The sequence below is a fragment of the Conger conger genome, chromosome 2, assembly GCF_963514075.1.
Source record: "Conger conger chromosome 2, fConCon1.1, whole genome shotgun sequence".
Taxonomy (NCBI): Eukaryota; Metazoa; Chordata; class Actinopteri; order Anguilliformes; family Congridae; genus Conger; species Conger conger.
This window is the reverse complement of record NC_083761.1, coordinates 76,483,752-76,505,595: the sequence shown is the minus strand read 5'-3', so window position 1 is coordinate 76,505,595 and position 21,844 is coordinate 76,483,752.

Here is a 21,844-nt window from a genome sequence, read left to right as displayed (position 1 = left end):
CATGGGTTTCCTCCCACGGTCCAAAGACATGCAGGTTAGGTTGATTGGAGAGTCTAAATTGCCCATAGGTATGAGTGTGTGAGTGAATGGTGTGTGTGCCCTGCGATGGACTGGCAACCTGTCCAGGGTGTATTCCTGCCTTTCGCCCAATGTATGCTGGGATAGGCTCCAGCCCCCCTGAGACCCTGTTCAGGATAAGCGGGTTAAGATAATGGATGTATAGATTATTATTATTACATGACTTTTCTCCCGGTCTCTCCCCAGAGACCTACGCTAAGCATTCGCCCTTAGGTTAGACCACCAGAACAGAAATCACACAGGAACACCAGAAGTGCAATTTGTTGAGCTTATCGTCAAACGTATGAAACTAGTGGGGCTAGTTAAATAATTAAGAGCCGAAGTTGAGCTTGAGAGCCAGAGTCTGTGCTCCCCTCCTGTGCATCAGCCACTCCTGGGCCACAACGTGGGTTTCTAGCAAGACCGAAAGTCCTCACAGGAATACATTGAAATGCCATCCCACTCATGATTTATTGTAGGGAGCCACAGCCACAGCGTCAGATTTCTAACCCTTAAGCTAAAGTTTAGTTAGTTAACCACTGCCAGGTATACTCACACTTCGATCATTTCAGATACTTGCCAGATCCTTGGGCAATATTTCAAGCTCTCCTGCGGAAAGATAGTATATCCTGGTAAGAATAATGGCCCAGGGAAATGATTTGGTTAGCTGCAAGCAGAACAGACTGAACAAAGAGCCAGTGGAATTTGCCCTTCCTGTTTTTAAAACAGCACGGTACAGCTTAAGAGATGAATTAATATGTAACTGAATATAAATCAAACCAGTTTTTTCAAAATGACTGTGTAGAATTTCCTGATTTTAACCCTTTAAGGTGTGAGATGACAAATGTGTAATTCAATTTCTTAAAGGGTAATTACACCCTAGATCAAACCTTTTTAATTGCAAACGTGTTTGTATGCCTATTTTGTGGTGAAACATTTTGATCCATGCCATTATTTCAACATTTATGAAATAATACAATTTTGGCTTACAGAACTGGTGGAAAAGTGTGTTCTGCTGCAAATACATTTTGAGAAATGCGATCTGCAGTGCTTTGTGGCCCCACCTGAATTGTGACATCACTGTTCAGTCTACATATGTCATAGACCAGGGGTCACCACCACGGTGCCCGCGGGCACCAGGTCGCCCCCAAGGACCACATGAGTCGCCTGCAGGCCTGTTCTAAAAATAGCACAACCCACTAGTGAGCTGCATCTAAAATTTAATTTTATTCTGTTGCTATTTTTTTTTAATCACACTTGCATTTAAAAATGACAATATCTTAAAAATATGTTTATTATACATGAAGTTTAGATAAGTTCAGGTGAACTCTGACCTACTCTAGTTCAAAGGTCAGTATTGTGCGCGTGACAAAACAAACTGGTAGCCCTTAGTATGACTCAGTACCCATGAAGTAGCTCTCAGTTTCAAAAAGGTTGGTGACCCCTGACATAGACACTCTCACTGAGCACTTTATTATTACACCTGTACACCTACTTATTCATGCGATTATCTAATCAGCCAATCATGTGGCAGAATGCTGCAAAAAACAACGTCTTGTTGATGAGAGAAGTCAACAGAGAATGGCCAGACTGGTTCGAGCTGACAGAAAGGCAACGGTGACTCAGATAACCACTATGTACAATTGTGGCACGCAGAAAGGCGTCTCAGAATGCCCAACCCGTCAAACCTTGGGACAGATGGGCTACAACAGCAGAAGACCACTTTGGGTTCTGCTTCTGTCAGCCAAGAACAGAAAGCTGAAACAGAACACTGCAGGCACCTGATTGGTTAGAGAATACTTCATGCAAATGAGATTGACACACCCACTCTACCCACCACAGAACACATTTTTCAAAATTGTGTAGAAGGCCAGCCTGAAACAGCGAGTGCAATTACTTTTTATTTTGTATAATTTACTGAACATTCAAGCACTCAAGTTTGAGAACACTTACTTAGAATTTAGAAAATAAAAATCCCCAAAAACCGATTCTTCAAGAGATCAATGAGGCCGCCAAAAAATTGAGCAGGGATTCTGATGACAACTATGTTTAGAACAGCATTTCCTGTGTATTTTGCTAGTTTCTGGATGTGATGCTTTGACTTATGGTAGAACCTATGCACTTGTAAGTCGCTTTGGATTAAAAGCGTCTGCCAAATGACTAAAATGTAAATGTAAAAATGGATCATCCAATCACAATCCTCGAGGGCCGAGAACTGCTGGTTCTCCACCCTTCCTTTACCTGGGAGTCAGGTCTGACCAATCAGTGGCACTAATAGTTTAGTTAATTGCCCGAGAGAAAAGAAAACCAGGGTTGGATTTGAATTTGAGGGCCAGATTTGATCATCCCTGCTATATAGTATCCATCACCATGAGAAACGATGGATGCAAAGATTGTTAGAATGTGTCTTTCATTGTCTGGGTCTGTGGTGAGGGCTGTAAACCGTGAGCTGGCGTTTTATTGCCCTGCTTTGGAAATAAAAGGCTGATAAACTGCTGTTCTTGCTTGCAGAGAGTCTTTTTAATCTGGCATCGCCATTTTGGCTGCCAAGTGTGATGGGTGTAGAAGAGGCCTGAAGCTGCAGGATCAGGAACAGTACCCCCTTCTATTCGGTAATCATACACACCCGTGATCTACTGTAAACCTCCACATACCGTGACCTTGGAATCGGTTCTATCTGCATTCCGAGTGGGTTTGAGATATTGAGCATCAAAGATAACGAAGTGACTGGGCAACTTCATATCTAGTGACCTATCCACGACATACTTATGACACCAACTCATTTTTGTAAAAAAAAATATCAGAACCATATAATTATAAGGTCTTGATACCTGCAATTAATTAACAAACCTGACAATCCGAAGATCTATTACATTACAGTCATTTAGCTGATGCTTTTATCCAAAGTGAATTAAAGCTGATGAGACTAAGCAGGGGACAATCCCCACCAGGAGCACTCAAGGGCCCAACAGTTAGATGGATCTGATCACGGTTACACCAGGGTCATGGTAAACCTTCCAGGTCCCAGTCATGCACCCTAGCCACTAGGCTACATTATCAATCCGTACACTCCTGAAATCTATTATCAATCCTTACACTCCTGAAATCTATTATCAATCCGTACACTCCTGAAATCTATTATCAATCCTTACACTCCTGAAATCTATTATCAATCCTTACACTCCTGAAATCTATTATCAATCCTTACACTCCTGAAATCTATTATCAATCCGTACACTCCTGAAATCTATTATCAATCCGTACACTCCTGAAATCTATTATCAATCCTTACACTCCTGAAATCTATTATCAATCCGTACACTCCTGAAATCTATTATCAATCCTTACACTCCTGAAATCTATTATCAATCCGTACACTCCTGAAATCTATTATCAATCCTTACACTCGTGAAATCTATTATCAATCCGTACACTCCTGAAATCTATTATCAATCCGTACACTCCTGAAATCTATTATCAATCCTTACACTCCTGAAATCTATTATCAATCCGTACACTCCTGAAATCTATTATCAATCCTTACACTCCTGAAATCTATTATCAATCCGTACACTCCTGAAGTCAGGACTGTAGAATCACTGCCTCTCTTCCACCACAAAATATGAATTCACAGGGTCGGTCAGGACACCTTGGCTCAACTAACACTGAACCCCCAAGCTTTTATTGTGGGTTTTCCATCCCTATTCCAGAGTTAAATCTATCTGAAATCATACACTGTACACTCTTTATCTTCCCCTTTGTAGGCGCTTCAGTTTTTACTGTAGGTTTCATCCATTAACTACTATCAGTTGGGAGGCTCATGACTTGGAGTGGGCTAAACCTGTATGTACGCATTTATCTTAGCAGCGCGTCTGCCAAATACTTGAATGTAAATGTAACATGCATGAGGGCTCCAGGGCAGTCAGCGGGCGGGGCCCGAAATAGGGCTGCCAGACAGATTACTCTACTCGTTGTCAGACTTCAGAAGACATGTGGAACCCATAAAGACCCATATATATTCTGCACATCTGACAGGCAATAACTCCAGTCAAATTGAGCATGTGGTGGTTTCTATGGACCACACTAGTCTGAGGGTTCTGTGGGACTGTAATGATCTATGCGTGTTCCAGGGTAGATTTAGACCATCTTGTGTCCATCTTACTCTACTGAAGCGCCTGTCTTGATGTGGCAAAAAAAAAAAGGTTCAATTACTTCCATTTTTTGAAAAACGATACAAGTGCCTTGGTTCACAAAAAGGATATGAAAAGGAGGTTGTGAAACTATTAAACTACTTGTTGTGTCTCCTTCAGCTCAAAAACCACAATCACCTCTGCTCAGTGTTTGTATTCTCACTTTCTGGTGTGAATTTCGCACACACACAAACACTTACAGGGGTAGGAAGGCACGCGCAGGTGAGTGGGATTTATAAAGTTTCACGCTTTCAGCCTTAAGTAGAAACTTCACCTGTTTCCGTTAGGCCTTTTTGGGCTGTTTTTCCACATTCACTCTCGAGTGGCAATTTTTGCACCTCACGGAAACATCACCGCAGGCAGTTCCAGAACGTCACTGTTGCTAAAGTGAGCCAGTGGGGGTGGAAATGTCCCATGACAATTTCTCAATGCCTCTCTGAGAGGTTTAATAATGGTTTATTGGTGCTACCATTAGCAGTGTGAGTTGAAAGAACACAAAATAAGTTTAAGGCTGACGTATGATAAGTACATACCAGCAAAAGTAACGCTCTTCCTGAGAAGAATCTAGCTTGTGGCTTCAGAATATAGATACATTTTGTGAATTTACCACAAATCAAGTCATGTTTTTTTTATGTCAAGGCACCAAATATAATACAGGAAATACGTCTGGTGGGTAGACTGCATTACAGTTTCATGCATACAGAATGAAGCTCTGCACTGTTTAACTGTTTCTATTACAATTATACTACATTATTGGCATTTGGCAGATGCTCTTATCCAGAGCGACGTACAGTTGATTAGATTAAGCAGGAGACAATCCTCCCCTGGAGCAATGCAGGGTTAAGGGCCTTGCTCAAGGGCCCAAATGCAGTGCGTATTGTGGCTACACCGGGATTAGAACCACCGACCTTGCGTGTCACAGTCATTTACCTTAACCACTACGCTACAGGCCACCCGCTACTAGAAAGCTACCATTGATGCAATGCTATCATACATTTTCTGATACTTGGGACATAGTTTTTTTTGTATCCCCGAATACTCCTGCAAAGTTAGATACACATTTCAAAGACTTTCAGCATGTTTCGTACGGTTAATTAGCCCAACTCACTCCCAGTTGATGGAAGTGGAAAATGCAATACCATGTGGCATTTCAGAGCCTCTCATAAACTCTCTTTGACTCTCTTTATCTGATGACAGATAAGGCCATGGTGACTCACGGATAACACACTCGGCAACCCTGCTCTGTGGAAACTGAAACATCCCCAAAGACAACTCTCTCCGCAGGAATGATATGCTTTTACGTGAGGTGAAGGTGATCCCTCAAAAGCATCAGTGAACCATGGTGATCAGCATTGATGTTACCCTCTAATGATACAAGAGCAACCAAACCATGCCAGGAAAATGGTCCCCAAATCATGATGGATCTGCCAGAACCTCCTCTTTTCCCTTTGCCTTCTTCAGTACCTGTGTGGTCCAATGGATCTGAATAGGAAACAGGTCAGATTAATTTAATGGTCCAATCAATCCATAGCCATAAATTCTTCCTCCCCCAAACTTGCTTTACATTACTGACACAGTTACACAAGGTAACAATGCTGCCCTACACAGTATCTCCAAAATGGTCTGGTGATAAATATCATGGAAAAAGCTTCAAACAGGGCTGGACTGGGGGCTAAATTGGGCTCTGGCATTTTGTTGCCTTGAGTGGCCCATTGGAGCCACGGCGGCCGAAGGTAGGTTTGGGATCTTGACCCAAAAGGGAACCAGTCCAACTGGTGTGTGTGTGCCAGAATTGGCAGACAGAAACAGTCTGGTTGTGGCTTCAAGTCCGACTTCAGCAGTCCAGCAGCGTAGTGTAGTCACAAGGGAACTGGGTTTATAACTTAAGAGGTTGTGGGTTTGACTCTCAGGTGGGGTACTGCCATTGCACCCTTGAGTAAGGCACTTAACCTGAACCTCTTCGGTAAAGACTATGACCTCTTGAGCTGAGCATCAGGCTGTAGAAAAGACTGTCCGCTGAACGCATGAAGGTAGGAACCCAGCTGGGAGCTAGAGGTCAGAATGATAGAATACGATTCGATCCTCTGCATGTGGAAACTCTTTAGAGGTGCACTGAGAACAACAGATTTACGAACACACTCCTAACACCGTTAATAGTCACAATACAGACACTGCATGGATTACAGCAACAACCAAGAAGAATGAATGGACAGTTATCAGGACTGAGAGGAAGACAGACCTGCCAGATATTTGTTACACCTGGTGTCCCAGTTTGAAATGAGTCCTGATGAGAGGGGATTACTGAAAACCAACAGCACTTACAGCCTCAAGGGCCAGATTTAAGTAGATAGATAGATAGAAACCTTTATTGCAGGGAAGTCCCACTGAGACCAAGGTCTCTTTTTTCAGGGTATTTCCATAGCTATGCTAATGCCAGGGGAACGCATGCTAACGCTAGTGGTTTTGCCACAGATACTTTTAGTTCTGTGTTTCAATCTGACTTCTTTTCAAGTCTGTGCCCCTTCTAATCCTCCCTGGTGATCCTCTGGCCTATCAGGGTAAAGGGGGGGGGGGGGGGGGTGATGGTTCACATGTGCGAGGGGGCTTGCTATTGATGTTAACACCATGGGGCTGTTGTCATGGATATGATTTAGGGCGGGGGGGTTTTCAACCACTTTTTACCCTGGTTGAGAGTGTGATCGCATACCCCCTACGGGGTATCTCCACAGACCCCCTGTTGAAACCCTGGGATTTAGAGTGATTTTAGCACCTCTGAGACCAGACAGTGTCCAGGCAAATGGGTCAGCACTGTGAGTCCCTGCGTGAGGAACTTTCCAGAACTTGGAATGGGCTGACTGTGGAACTGCAGCTACTGAGATTCACTTCACTTCTAGACACAAAACAAGCAAACCAGTCTAAGTCTCCTTAAAAATATATATATATATATTTCAGTGTTTCAAAGTTGTGTTGTTCATCAGGATGGGAGATCGAGGCGTTCGTGCACACAACTGTTTATTTACAAAAAGGGTAGAGAAATTCTGCTAGTGGTCCTGCTTACTGTCTGGGCTAGTGCTCACATAAAAAATGAAGTCGCACTATCTGTACTTATCATCACTCATAAAAGAGTACCGCTACAACACAAAAATGTACAAAATACAAGTCATTTTTATTATACAGTCTTGCATCTCTTTAAAAAAAAATACAAAGCTGCGAAATATGTTTATTGCATTTATGGAAGTGCACGTATGTGACGCCGTGTGACTGAGGGGGTAACATCGCGCAGTTCTCAGTTTTACAGAATACTTGAAAAAAACTCAGTCAGATTCGTCAAAAATGAGATAAGTGCAGATTTTGAATCTTCAGATACTCGTCTCTCGTTCAGCTTTGAATCCATTACGCGTCGCAATGAGAAAATATGTTCAAATATCAAATCTACCTGAGTCCGGTCGCATTTCCTATTGCTCCTCTGCAAATTAAGTGGTGACGAAATTGACAAATACAGTACTATGCAGAAGTCTTAGGCACCTGGATAACATTCTGTACAGAAAAGATTCTTTGAAAAATAATTAAATGAAAGGTCCTAAAAAAAAACGTAGTATACATTTTACACTATATTTTAGTAATTTGGCAGAATAGTTAAAAACTGAATTAAATACAAAAATGTCTCCGTAAAATTTAAATCTCCAATAAATAATCTGTGGTTTGAGGCACAGCTACTGGGAAACATTGAGGACCGTAGACGCAGTGGTCGGCCAAAGAAACTTAGTGCAGCAGATGAAAGACACATCATGCTTACTTCCCTTCGCAATTGGAAGATGTCCAGCAGTGCCATCAGCTAAGAATTGGCAGAAACCAGTGGGACCCAGGTACACCCATCTACTGTGTGGAGAAGTCTGGTCAGAAGTGGTCTTCATGGAAGAATTGCAGCCAAAAAGCCATACCTTCAACGTGAAAACAAGGCCAAGTGACTATGCACGAAAACACAGAAACTGTGGTGCAGAAAAATGGCAGCAGGTTGACTCATCTGGACTGATTAGTCAAAATGTTAAATATTTTGCTGTAGCAGAAGGCAGTTTGTTTGCCGAAGGGCTGGAAAGTGGTACACAAATGAGTGTCTGCTGGCAACAGTGAAGCATGGTGGAGGTTCCTTGCAAGTTTGGGGCTGCATTTCTGCAAATGGAGTTGGGGATTTGGTCAGAATTAATGGACTCCTCAATGCTGAGAAGTACAGGCAGATACTTAGCCATCATGCAATACCATCTGATTGGCCCCAAATGTATTCTGCAGCAGGACAGCGACCTCGAACATACAGCCCATGTCATGAAGAACTATCTTCAGCATAAAGAACAAGGAGTCCTGGAAGTGATGGTATGGCCCCCACAGAGCCCTGATCTCAACATCATCGAGCCTATCTGGGATTACATTAACAGACAGAAGCATTTCAGGCTGCCTGAAACACAGTACATACACTCACCTGTAAACTGTACCTGTGTCATACACTCACCTGTAAACTGTATCTGTGTGATACACACTCACCTGTAAACTATACCTTTATGTGAAGGTGAGGCTCTTTTCTTGTAGGTCTCAAGGCTTGTCTGGCCAGAGATCAGCACACATGGAGCTGGTTACTGTCATATGGAATCATTCTGGGGAACGGGGAGGCACTTACTGTCCCACTGAGAGTCTTAAACCCCATCAGCTAACCAGTGTTTGTGTGTGTGTGAGTGTGTGTGTGTGTGGCGTGGGTAGCATAGGGAATGATTTACTGTAATTAGGGGTGTTCTTACAAAACTGTCTCCATCCCCCATTCCTTTCCCGTCATTCACTCAATGGAGATGATGTTATTTCCCTCCATATCCTCTCTGTGAACCCCCGCTCAACATCTGCCTGTGTGACACTACACATGATTCTGGTTCAGCTGCAGCATGACATCATCAGCCTGCGCCGAGACTGTTGATGGCATGGTCCTGTTGCCAGGACAATGCCACTTCTCAAAAAACTTCTGTCCACAAATCCATGTATGAGATCATGGCATGGCGACGCTGTTGGTTTTGGGGGCGGGGGTGGGGTATGAGACTGGGTTTCATGTCCAGCTGGAGTTGGGGAAAGCCTGGGGGCCCAGGGTCGGGGTGGGGGGTGTCAGATGACTTTTAGAAACTCAACAGATCAAATCTGAGCCCCTATTCATGAGGAGTCTCAGAGGAGTACTGATCTCGGATTTGTTTACACATACAGTACACACACACACATACACACACAGGCACACATACAGTACACACACACACATACACACACAGGCACACATACAGTACACACACACATACACACAGGCACACATACAGTACACACACAGGCACACATACAGTACACACATACACATACACACACACACACACATACAGCACACACACACACACACATACAGCACACACAGACATACAGTACACACACACACACACATACAGCACACACGCACAGGCACACACAGACATAAAGTACACACACTCACACATTCACATACACGCACACACACACATATACAGTACACACACTCACACATTCACATACACGCACACACACATACACACACTCACACATTCACATACACACACACACATACAGTACACATACACACATACAGCACACATGCACAGGCACACACAGAAATACAGTACACACTCACACATTCACATACACGCACACACACACACACATACAGTACACACACTCACACATTCACATACAAGCACACACACACATACACACACTCACACATTCACATACACACACACACACATACAGTACACACACACATACAGAACACACGCACAGGCACACACAGACATACACACACTCACACATTCACATAGACGCACACACAGACATACACACACTCACACATTCACATACACACACACACATACAGTACACACACACATACACACACACATACAGTACACACACAGGCATGCACACACATGCACAGACATACACACATACGCACACACCACACACATGAACGCACAGACGTACACGCACATAAAAACACAAACACACACACAGGCACGAACATACACCACACAAACACAATTGCACATACACACATACAGTACACATACACACACATAGGCATGCACACACACACACACGCACACACACAGGGGTGGGGATGAAGGATTGGAGTGTGTAATTACTGTGCTGTGATGGCCACTGCCACAGGCTTGTCCCACCAGTACAGAGAAACGCCCTGGATGCTGTTCACACAGAAACTTCACACAGCATCTCTCCCTCTCTCTCTCTCTCTCTCTCTCTCTCACTCCCTTTCTCTTCCTCTGTCCCTCTCCCTTTCCTTCTCTCTTTCTCTCACTTTTTCACTCACCCTCTCCCCCTTTCCTTCTCTCACACTCTCTCGCTCTCCCTTTGCCTTTCTCTCGCTGTCATTTTGAATTCAAGTTAAAATTCAAATGCCCATACGAATTCAATATTAGAAATAAAATACATTTTGAAACAAATAGAAATACCAACAGAGCAAATAGAAATAAAAATCTAAATTGGTAAATTAAAGAGCAACGATGCAAACGGGGTAAGGCAAGGTAGCCACCTCTGACTTTCAGCAAAACCTGTTTTTATGCACACAGATATGCTGATTGTGGGTTGGAAAACCACAGCCAGTAATCCTGACAGACAGTCTATAAGACTATTACTGCTGCTATTACTACTGCTGCTATTACTGCTGCTACTACAGTGAGGGGTGACATGGCTCAGGCAGTAAGAGCAGTCGTCTGGCAGTCGGAGGGTTGCCGGTTCGATCCCCCGCCCGGGCTGTGTTGAAGTGTCCCTGAGCAAGACACCTAACCCCCAAATGCTCCTGATGAGCTGGTCAGCGCCTTGCATGGCAGCCAATCGCTGTCAGTGTGTGAGCGCTTTGGATAAAGGCGCTATATAAATGCCAACCATTTACCATTTACTACTTGTGCTTCATGAATACAAAATATGCAAATATATGCATTGCACTGACATTGTGAGAAAGAGAGAGAGAGAGAGAGAGAGGTAGAGATGGAGGGAGATTAATGACAACCACATTACACAAGGGTGAGAACAGGCCGTTCATGCTCGCCGTTTCCTATGACTAGATGCAGATCAGGCAATATATCTGAAATTGAGAGCAATCATCGTAAAACAAATTATGACACAAGTGATGCTGAGCCAAGCTTCCACTACCTGCTGAGTGTGTGTCAGTGTGAGTGTGTGTGTGGGGAAGAAACAGAGGGATGGCATGTGAGGAGGAGGGAAAAGAGATAGCAGCAGGATGAGGTTGTTATTTAAGGTCATAAGCAGGTTAGCCTCCAGCGTGTTGTATCAGGTGGGGGTTTCAGCAGTTAGACGTGTGAAAGCGTCTCTCTTCCTGTTACAGATAAATCTCATTTCCTCTGTAGCCACAAACGCATAAGAGTGAAGCATTACATTTGTAGTTATTCAGCTTTTAAATGACTGACAGTTGATTAGACTAAGCAGGGGCCAATCCCCCTCCAGCAGCAATGTGGGGTTAAGGGCTTTGCTCAAGGGCCCAACAGCTCCACTGATGTTATTGTGGCTACACTGTGGTTTGAACCACCAACCTTCCAGGTCCCAGGCAAGCACCAGAACCACACAGCCATAGGCCGCAAAAAGAAACCAAGAACAGCAGCACACACACACACACACACACACACACACGTTTTGATGGGGACTCTCAGCATTTCTGGAACAAGAAAAACCCCGTCTAATTGGGAGAGTGTAATGTGTCTAGTTTGGTGTAATTGGGAGAGTGTAATGGGTCTAGTTTGGTGTAATTGGGAGAGTGTAATGGGTCTAGTTTGGTGTAATTGGGAGAGTGTAATGGGTCTAGTTTGGTGTAATTGGGAGAGTGTAATGGTTCTAGTTTGGTGTAATTGGGAGAGTGTAATTGTTCTAGTTTGGTGTAATTGGGAGAGTGTAATGGGTCTAGTTTGGTGTAATTGGGAGAGTGTAATGGTTCTAGTTTGGTGTAATTGGGAGAGTGTAATGGGTCTAGTTTGGTGTAATTGGGAGAGTGTAATGTGTCTAGTTTGGTGTAATTGGGAGAGTGTAATGGGTCTAGTTTGGTGTAATTGGGAGAGTGTAATGTGTCTAGTTTGGTGTAATTGGGAGAGTGTAATGTGTCTAGTTTGGTGTAATTGGGAGAGTGTAATGGTTCTAGTTTGGTGTAATTGGGAGAGTGTAATGGTTCTAGTTGGGTGTAATTGGGAGAGTGTAATGTGTCTAGTTTTGTGTAATTGGGAGAGTGTAATGTGTCTAGTTTGGTGTAATTGGGAGAGTGTAATGGGTCTAGTTTGGTGTAATTGGGAGAGTGTAATGGGTCTAGTTTGGTGTAATTGGGAGAGTCCCCCCTGACGCTAAAGCACACTGGACGTTACCCCTGACTACGCATGTTGGAAGCCAATGGGATCACAGACACCAGTTTCCTCTGCAATAACGACAGTTACAATACCTCAACTGAAGATAAACACTAAAAAGAGCCTCCTTTATTGGTAGAAAGACTTTAGAAAGTACACAAGGTTCTGCTCCGTTCGCATCAATGGATAAATGCATTTTCGTATGGTTTCAATTAACACTTTCTGGACAAAAAAAATGCATATTATATATTTTTTAATTTTTTGTTAACTATCTAGCTTTTGATATATGGTGAATAGAAAGAAATTGTATTTATATATAAAAAAAGAAAGAAAAAAGATACATGTTAAATGGACTTTCGGCGCTCAAAAGAAATGGTTTGGCATAGACAGCTGAACGGGAAGGGTAGCAAGGAAAATGAGAATAAAAAACAGCTCTTTACAGTAATCCTACAAAAAAAAAAAATAAACAAAACAAACAATGGCACAGACGCTCCAGACGCAACGGATTTTTTTGTTTCCCCCCCCCCCCCCCCCCCCCGCACCCCATGTGCATGAGTCTCCATCCGTGCCCTCTGCCCTCTGCTCCATCTGTACAGTCTCAGAACAGGTTCTCCTCAATATGGCCAAATATGGCCATCAATCAGGTCACTCTGGAAATTCATGTCAATGGTAGCCGCCATCTACAGGGAGCAGAGAGGAGGTACTGAAACACACTGTGGGAAGAACTGAGCCGGCCCACGCCAATACTCATTACAACACATTACACCACTACATCACAATACAATACATTATATCATCACATCATATCATTACAGTACATTATATAATTTCATATCAGTTTCCAGACGCCAACTAGCCTGTGTGTGTGTGTGTGCATGCGGTGTCTGCGTGTGCATGCGGTGTGTGTGTGTGTGTGTGTGTGTGCGTGCGGTGTGTGTGTGTGTGTGTGTGTGGTGTGTGTGTGTGTGCGTGCGGTGTGTGTGTGTGTGTGTGTGTGTGTGCGGTGTGTGTGTGTGTGTGTGTGTGTGTGTGTGTGTGTGTGCGTGCGGTGTGTGTGTGTGTGGTGTCTGTGTGTGTGTGTGTGTGCGGTGTGGTGTGTGTGTGTGTGTGTGTGCGTATGTGTGTGGTGTGTGTGTGTGTGTGTGTGTGTGGTGTGTGTGTGTGCGCGTGGTGTGTGTGGTGTGTGTGTGTGCGGTGTGTGTGTGTGTGTGTGTGTGTGTGTTTGCGGTGTATGTACGGTGTGTGTGTATGTGTCTGTGTGGTGTGTGTATGTGTGTGTGTGCGGTGCGTGAGTTTGTGTGTGCGGTGTGTGAGTGTGTGTGTGTGTGAGTGTCTGAGTGTGCATGCGGTGTGTGTGCGTGTGGTGTGTGCGTGCGGTGTGTGTGTGTGTGCGGTGTGAGCGTCTCAGCGCTGTGGTCTCACCGCCTCTCTCCTCCTCCTCTCCTGCTCTCGGCGGCGCAGGAGCTCCCTCTGCTGGTCGGGGGCGCTGTGTGCGGCGGGGGGGGGGGGGGGGGGGGCTGGGGGGGCCCACAGAACCTTTTTTTTTTTTTTTTTGATGGGGACTCTCAGCATTTCTGGAACAAGAAGAACCCCGTCTGGGAAACATCACCCCCCTCCCAAGCCCCTCCTGCACGCACACTCTCGGTGGAATTTCCCTCCATGTGACCCCTGTTCCACATCTCCTCAAGACCCCATAGCACCCACAGACAAGGGGGTCCTGCCATAACACAGACCTCACATTGGCCCCCATTGCCCAAGGCCCCTCATTCCTGCACAACTGCAGCACAATCTTTTCAAAGACCCCTGACAGTTAGGCACCTTGTAATCCTTTCCCTGACCCCAAAATAGCACCCCAGCCCGTGGCCAGCACTCTGATCGAGGTAGATTCACTGGGCGGGCAGTCCACAGTCGTGGTGTGGAAAACCTTTAGACCGGCCAGCACCCCCTGGACAAAATCAATTGACGTTCCAAAACGATATAATCCTTAACCTACGGAGTCAACTTCTGATGTGTTTACAAAAGGGGACTAAACTTACCACGACCCCGCGTGAACTAAATGTTCAAAGGGCGGTTGCCGATCGTCTTCCGGAAGCAAAACGACCCTTGACTGTTCAGGATAGCTGGCCATGCACAATTGTTAAAGGAGTCTCATTCGGCTCCTGGTTGCATTTCGCTGCAATTTCAACCCGATTAAACACGCCCGGACGTCTGAAGCTCCGCATCGAAGATCTGCCCGTTACATACCGTAACGATCTCTAAGTGAGGGTACTTTAATGTGGTCCCTTAAATGGGAAGTGGAACATATTATTATTATTTTTTTAAAGATATTTTTTAGGCCTTTTTCAGCTTTATTGGACAGTATAGTACAGAGAGACAGGAAGAATGGGAGCGAGAGAGAGGGGAAGACATGCGACAAATGTCAGACGGTCGGATTCGAACCGCCGACGTCGCGGCTCGCAATGAGCATGCGGTTAGTGCTCTACAGGCTGCGCCACCGAGACACCCCGGAACATATTCGTTTGAATTTTTCTGGATGGGCCACACAGTGAGCGACCCCCACCCTCATCAGAGCTCGGCCTGGTCCTAACTGCCGGTTTGACTGCGGCGTGGGGAAGGCTAACGACCCCCGCTGATCGATGATTGACCGCCTGCGGTTCTTAAGGCATGTTCATTTCAGGGGTTCCCAGACGCTTTATAAGTGCTTCTCGTGCGTCACCGCCAATGTAAGTTCTACTTCAACTGACTCAAGCGACCGCGAGAGATCTGAACACCCCGTGCGCCTTCCCACGCATTCATGAAGACGGATCGTTACACAAAACAGCATTTATTTATTTTTCTAATTATTGCTTTTGCATTTTTTTTTTTTTTAAATGTGTTACTGCACAAGACAATCCCTTTTGTGTTCTTCAATGAATGGAATTTTGTTTCTTAAGGTGAGTTTTAGTATAAGCTCCCGTTACCGAACGGGGACCCCACTTCCGCCAGGTCCTCTGGACTGGTCGAGCTGCGTGAAGCCGATTTGACAAATAGGCGTGTGCAGAGAGTGAATCTATTACACCTCCAGTGGAGTTTTCCCTCCATAGGTTTCTATTGCCGCTGCGGTATGTACATATTTTATAGTAAGTAACCGGGTTTGTGTTTGCAATGCCTGGCTTGGCATTGTCATTTGCGGCCTTACGGAGGGGATGTTTGTGGCATTAAACTGGGACAGGCTGGGAGCACGGTATAACACGGGGGGTCGGCAACCCTGGCCCTGGAGAGCCGCAGGGCGTGCTGGGGTCCTCACTCCTGGTCCTGGAGAGCCGCAGGGTGTGCTGGGGTCCTCACTCCTGGCCCTGGAGAGCCGCAGGGCGTGCTGGGATCCTCACTCCTGGTCCTGGAGAGCCGCAGGGCGTGCTGGGATCCTCACTCCTGGCCCTGGAGAGCCGCAGGGCGTGCTGGGATCCTCACTCCTGGTCCTGGAGAGCCGCAGGGCGTGCTGGGGTCCTCACTCCTGGTCCTGGAGAGCCGCAGGGTGTGCTGGGGTCCTCACTCCTGGCCCTGGAGAGCCGCAAGGTGTGCTGGGGTCCTCACTCCTGGCCCTGGAGAGCCGCAGGGCGTGCTGGGGTCCTCACTCCTGGTCCAGGAGAGCCGCAGGGTGTACTGGCTTTTGTTGTTACTCTGTACGTAATTGATCAATTAAAGCAATCGAATATACAGTTAACTCGTCTCACCTGCCTTCTTGGGTCTGAATCGGTTGCTGGTATTCAGGCGACAAAAACCAGCGCACCCTGCAGGTGTCCAGGACCAGGGTTTCCAACCCCGGGTATAACAGTCGGGGAACGAGGTTGCTTTTCAATCCCAGTGGGTAACTGCCAACTGAGCAAGGTACTTTTAATTATAAGACCAAACCAAAGTTTTAAAGTTTTTTTTCAAATAGTTTTAATATTTTCTTTAAAAAAAAAAAAGTTTTTCCATGATCATAACAGACTGAATCGTTCTCCGCAGCACCCCACTTAGTGACTTACAAATTTTTAAACCCAGGAAAATGTCACAAAAACAAAAACAGCAAAAACAAAAAAACAAAAACAAAATTCTAACAGAACAAAAAAGAAAAAAAAGGCTGATCTGTGAGTCAGCACCTTTTCCAATAAACTGTAGAATAGGTATCTATGGCACATGACGTCAAACTGTTACCATGGAAAAAAAAACAGTAAAATACATTAAAAGGCATGAAGGAATGAAGAAAAAAAATTTTTTTTTTTTGCATCTATTGTTTTGTTACTATTTTTCAGTAACCAAATCACTAACAGAAGAAAGAATATCTCAGATATTCTGATGTGGACTTCACTGCAAATAGAAACAAAAAAACTGACAAAACAGTGGACACCTTTTCTTGCCTTTTGTCTTTTCTTCTTTTTGTTTTAGTCTCCAGGCCACCCAAAGCTTTCGCCACTGTGTGTGTGTGTGTGTGTGTGTGTGCGCGAGCGTGTGTGTGTGTGTGTGTGTGCGCCTGTGCGTGCAAGAGTGTGTGCGTGTGAGAATGTGTGTGTGTGCGCACACAAGTGAAAATCTACGGGGACAGATCTATGAGAATTATTCAGTGGCTCATACGCTGAACAAATCCAGTGAAAAGTTTTTTCAACTCCAGGATCTTGTGACCACATCCGGTTTCATGTCTCTGTACATACCCCACCGCACCCCAAAATCTCACTCTGCCCCCCCCCCCCCCTTTCTAAAAAGCAACGTTCCACCGAGTGTCACAATACAATACAGACATAGGAATAAAGAAACACCATCAGAGAAAAACTCAAGATTAAACCGGAATTCGCTAATTGTGTTGCCCCGCCCTTATATTTTAATTGTCCAATGAAAGAGCAGGAATTTTCACTGCGCTACAATCCAACAAGAACAAATGGAACAAATTAGAATGCTTTTATATATATATAGAATATATATATATATATATTTATATATATATGGTTTTGGCCGGCGTTCCCCTCGACCCTATCTCACGCCGCAGGGGCAGTGAGCACCACGCCACACGTCCCAGCATGCAAGCCAATCCTAACGGGGTCGAAGGTCACGTGCCGTGAAGTGACGTGGGGGAGATCGACTGAGCGACACCGCAAGAGTAGTGTGCCCCACTGTCAGGTGATACCGAAGGCGTAACACATTCCTGATGAAATAAGCACAGGGTAACGCGATGTGTTCTGGTGTAACGTCACCGATGTAGGGCTAGGTGTGCCGGTGTAACACCATATGGAACACAGTTACCGGTTAGTGTAATGCAACGAGGAAGGTTTACTGAGTACGTGTGTAATGTACCTGGTGAGGTGTAAGGCATCCTGGTGCACGGTCTGCGGTACTGCCAGCATAATGCGTTATGGGAAACCTTGTGTAACGTTATTGCTAAACGGTCAATTGTGCCGGTGTAATACCATACGGAACCTCTTGAGGTGCTCTGGGGTAACACAACAGTAAAGGCATAATAAGTCATGATGCACTGTAGCTGCTTGTGTCTAACGGCCCTGAAGGCAATAAAACTGATAAAATATACAGGGCCTGGTTTATTGTAATTGCTAAACCGCAATGGATACTAGTGTCATGTAATTGGTAATATGTAATGTCCCCAAGCATAATGTAATTGGGAGTGTAATGGTTCTAGTTTGGTGTAATTGGGAGAGTGTAATGGTTCTAGTTTGGTGTAATTGGGAGAGTGTAATGGGTCTAGTTTGGTGTATTTGGGAGAGTGTAATGGGTCTAGTTTGGTGTAATTGGGAGAGTGTAATGGGTCTAGTTTGGTGTAATTGGGAGAGTGTAATGGCTCTAGTTTGGTGTAATTGGGAGAGTGTAATGGGTCTAGTTTGGTGTAATTGGGAGAGTGTAATGTGTCTAGTTTGGTGTAATTGGGAGAGTGTAATGGGTCTAGTTTGGTGTAATTGGGAGAGTGTAATGTGTCTAGTTTGGTGTAATTGGGAGAGTGTAATGTGTCTAGTTTGGTGTAATTGGGAGAGTGTAATGGGTCTAGTTTGGTGTAATTGGGAGAGTGTAATGGGTCTAGTTTGGTGTAATTGGGAGAGTGTAATGGGTCTAGTTTGGTGTATTTGGGAGAGTGTAATGTGTCTAGTTTGGTGTAATTGGGAGAGTGTAATGGGTCTAGTTTGGTGTAATTGGGAGAGTGTAATGGGTCTAGTTTGGTGTAATTGGGAGAGTCCCCCCTGACGCTAAAGCACACTGGACGTTACCCCTGACTACGCATGTTAGAAGCCAATGGGATCACAGACACCAGTTTCCTCTGCAATAACGACAGTTACAATACCTCAACTGAAGATAAACACTAAAAAGAGCCTCCTTTATTGGTAGAAAGACTTTAGAAAGTACACAAGGTTCTGCTCCGTTCGCATCAGTGGATAAATGCATTTTCGTATGGTTTCAATGAACACTTTCTGGACCAAAAAAATGCATATTATATATTTTTAAATTTTTTGTTAACTATCTAGCTTTTGATATATGGTGAATAGAAAGAAATTGTATTTATATATAAAAAAAGAAAGAAAAAAGATACATGTTAAATGGACTTTCGGTGCTCAAAAGAAATGGTTTGGCATAGACAGCTGAACGGGAAGGGTAGCAAGGAAAATGAGAATAAAAAACAGCTCTTTACAGTAATCCTACAAAAAACAAAAAAAACCAAAACAAACAATCGCACAACGGGCTGTTCTCCAGACGCAACGAATTTTTTTGTTTCCCCCCCCCCCCCCCCCCGCACCCCATGTGCATGAGTCTCCATCCGTGCCCTCTGCCCTCTGCTCCATCTGTACAGTCTCAGAACAGGTTCTCCTCAAATATGGCCAAATATGGCCATCAATCAGGTCACTCTGGAAATTCATGTCAATGGTAGCCGCCATCTACAGGGAGCAGAGAGGAGGTACTGAAACACACTGTGGGAAGAACTGAGCCGGCCCACGCCAATACTCATTACAACACATTACACCACTACATCACAATACAATACATTATATCATCACATCATATCATTACAGTACATTATATAATTTCATATCAGTTTCCAGACGCCAACTAGCCAGTGTGTGTGTGTGTGCATGCGGTGTCTGCGTGTGCATGCGGTGTGTGTGTGTGTGTGTGTGTGTGTGTGCGTGCGGTGTGTGTGTGTGTGTGTGTGTGTGTGGTGTGTGTGTGTGTGCGTGCGGTGTGTGTGTGTGCGGTGTGTGTGTGTGTGTGTGTGCGTGCGGTGTGTGTGTGTGTGGTGTCTGTGTGTGTGTGTGTGCGGTGTGTGTGTACGGTGTGTGGTGTGTGTGTGTGTGTGTGCGTGCGGTGTGTGTGGTGTGTGTGTGCGTGCGGTGTGTGTGTGTGTGCGCGGTGTGTGTGTACGGGGTGTGTGTATGTGTGTGGTGTGTGTGTGTGTGTGTGTGTGGTGTGTGTGTGTGCGCGTGGTGTGTGTGGTGTGTGTGTGTGTGTGTGTGCGGTGTGTGTACGGTGTGTGTGTATGTGTCTGTGTGGTGTGTGTATGTGTGTGTGTGTGTGTGAGGTGTGTGAGTGTGTGTGTGTGGGTGCGGTGTGTGTGTGTGTGTGTGTGTGCGGTGTGTGTACGGTGTGTGTGTATGTGTCTGTGTGGTGTGTGTATGTGTGTGTGTGTGTGTGCGGTGTGTGTGTGTGTGTGTGTGTGTGTGTGTGTATGTGTATGGTGTGTGTGTATGTGTCTGTGTGGTGTGTGTGTGTGCGTGTGGTGTGTGCGGTGTGTGAGTGTGTGTGTGTGTGAGTGTCTGAGTGTGCATGCGGTGTGTGTGCGTGTGGTGTGTGCGTGCGGTGTGTGTGTGTGTGCGGTGTGAGCGTCTCGGCGCTGTGGTCTCACCATCTCTCTCCTCCTCCTCTCCTGCTCTCGGCGGCGCAGGAGCTCCCTCTGCTGGTCGGGGGCGCTGTGTGCGGCGGGGGGGGGGGGGGGGGGGGCTGGGGGGGCCCACAGAACCTTTTTTTTTTTTTTTTTTTTTTTGATGGGGACTCTCAGCATTTCTGGAAAGAGAAAAACCCCGTCTGGGAAACAACACCCCCCTCCCAAGCCCCTCCTGCACGCACACTCTCGGTGGAATTTCCCTCCATGTGACACCTGTTCCACATCTCCTCAAGACCCCTTAGCACCCACAGACAAGGGGGTCCTGCCATAACACAGACCTCACATTGGCCCCCATTGCCCAAGGCCCCTCATTCCTGCACAACTGCAGCACAATCTTTTCAAAGACCCCTGACAGTTAGGCACCTTGTTATCCTTTCCCTGACCCCAAAATAGCACCCCAGCCCGTGGCCAGCACTCTGATCGAGGTGGATTCACTGGGCGGGGAGTCCACAGTCGTGGTGTGGAAAACCTTTAGACCGGCCAGCACCCCCTGGACAAAATCAATTGACGTTCCAAAACGATATAATCCTTAACCTACGGAGTCAACTTCTGATGTGTTTACAAAAGGGGACTAAACTTACCACGACCCCGCGTGAACTAAATGTTCAAAGGGCGGTTGCCGATCGTCTTCCGGAAGCAAAACGACCCTTGACTGTTCAGGATAGCTGGTCATGCACAATTGTTAAAGGAGTCGCATTCGGCTCCTGGTTGCATTTCGCTGCGATTTCAACCCGATTAAACACGCCCTGACGTCTGAAGCTCCGCATCGAAGATCTGCCCGTTACATACCGTAACGATCTCTAAGTGAGGGTACTTTAATGTGGTCCCTTAAATGGGAAGTGGAACATATTAGTTTTTTTTTTTTTAAGATATTTTTTAGGCCTTTTTCAGCTTTATTGGACAGTATAGTATAGAGAGACAGGAAGAATGGGAGCGAGAGAGAGGGGAAGACATGCGACAAATGTCAGACGGTCGGATTCGAACCGCCGACGTCGCGGCTCGCAATGAGCATGCGGTCAGTGCTCTACAGGCTGCGCCACCGAGACACCCCGGAACATATTAGTTTGAATTTTTCTGGATGGGCCACACAGTGAGCGACCCCCACCCTCATCAGAGCTCGGCCTGGTCCTAACTGCCGGTTTGACTGCGGCGTGGGGAAGGCTAACGACCCCCGCTGATCGATGATTGACCGCCTGCGGTTCTTAAGGCATGTTCATTTCAGGGGTTCCCAGACGCTTTATAAGTGCTTTTCGTGCGTCACCGCCAATGTAAGTTCTACTTCAACTGAC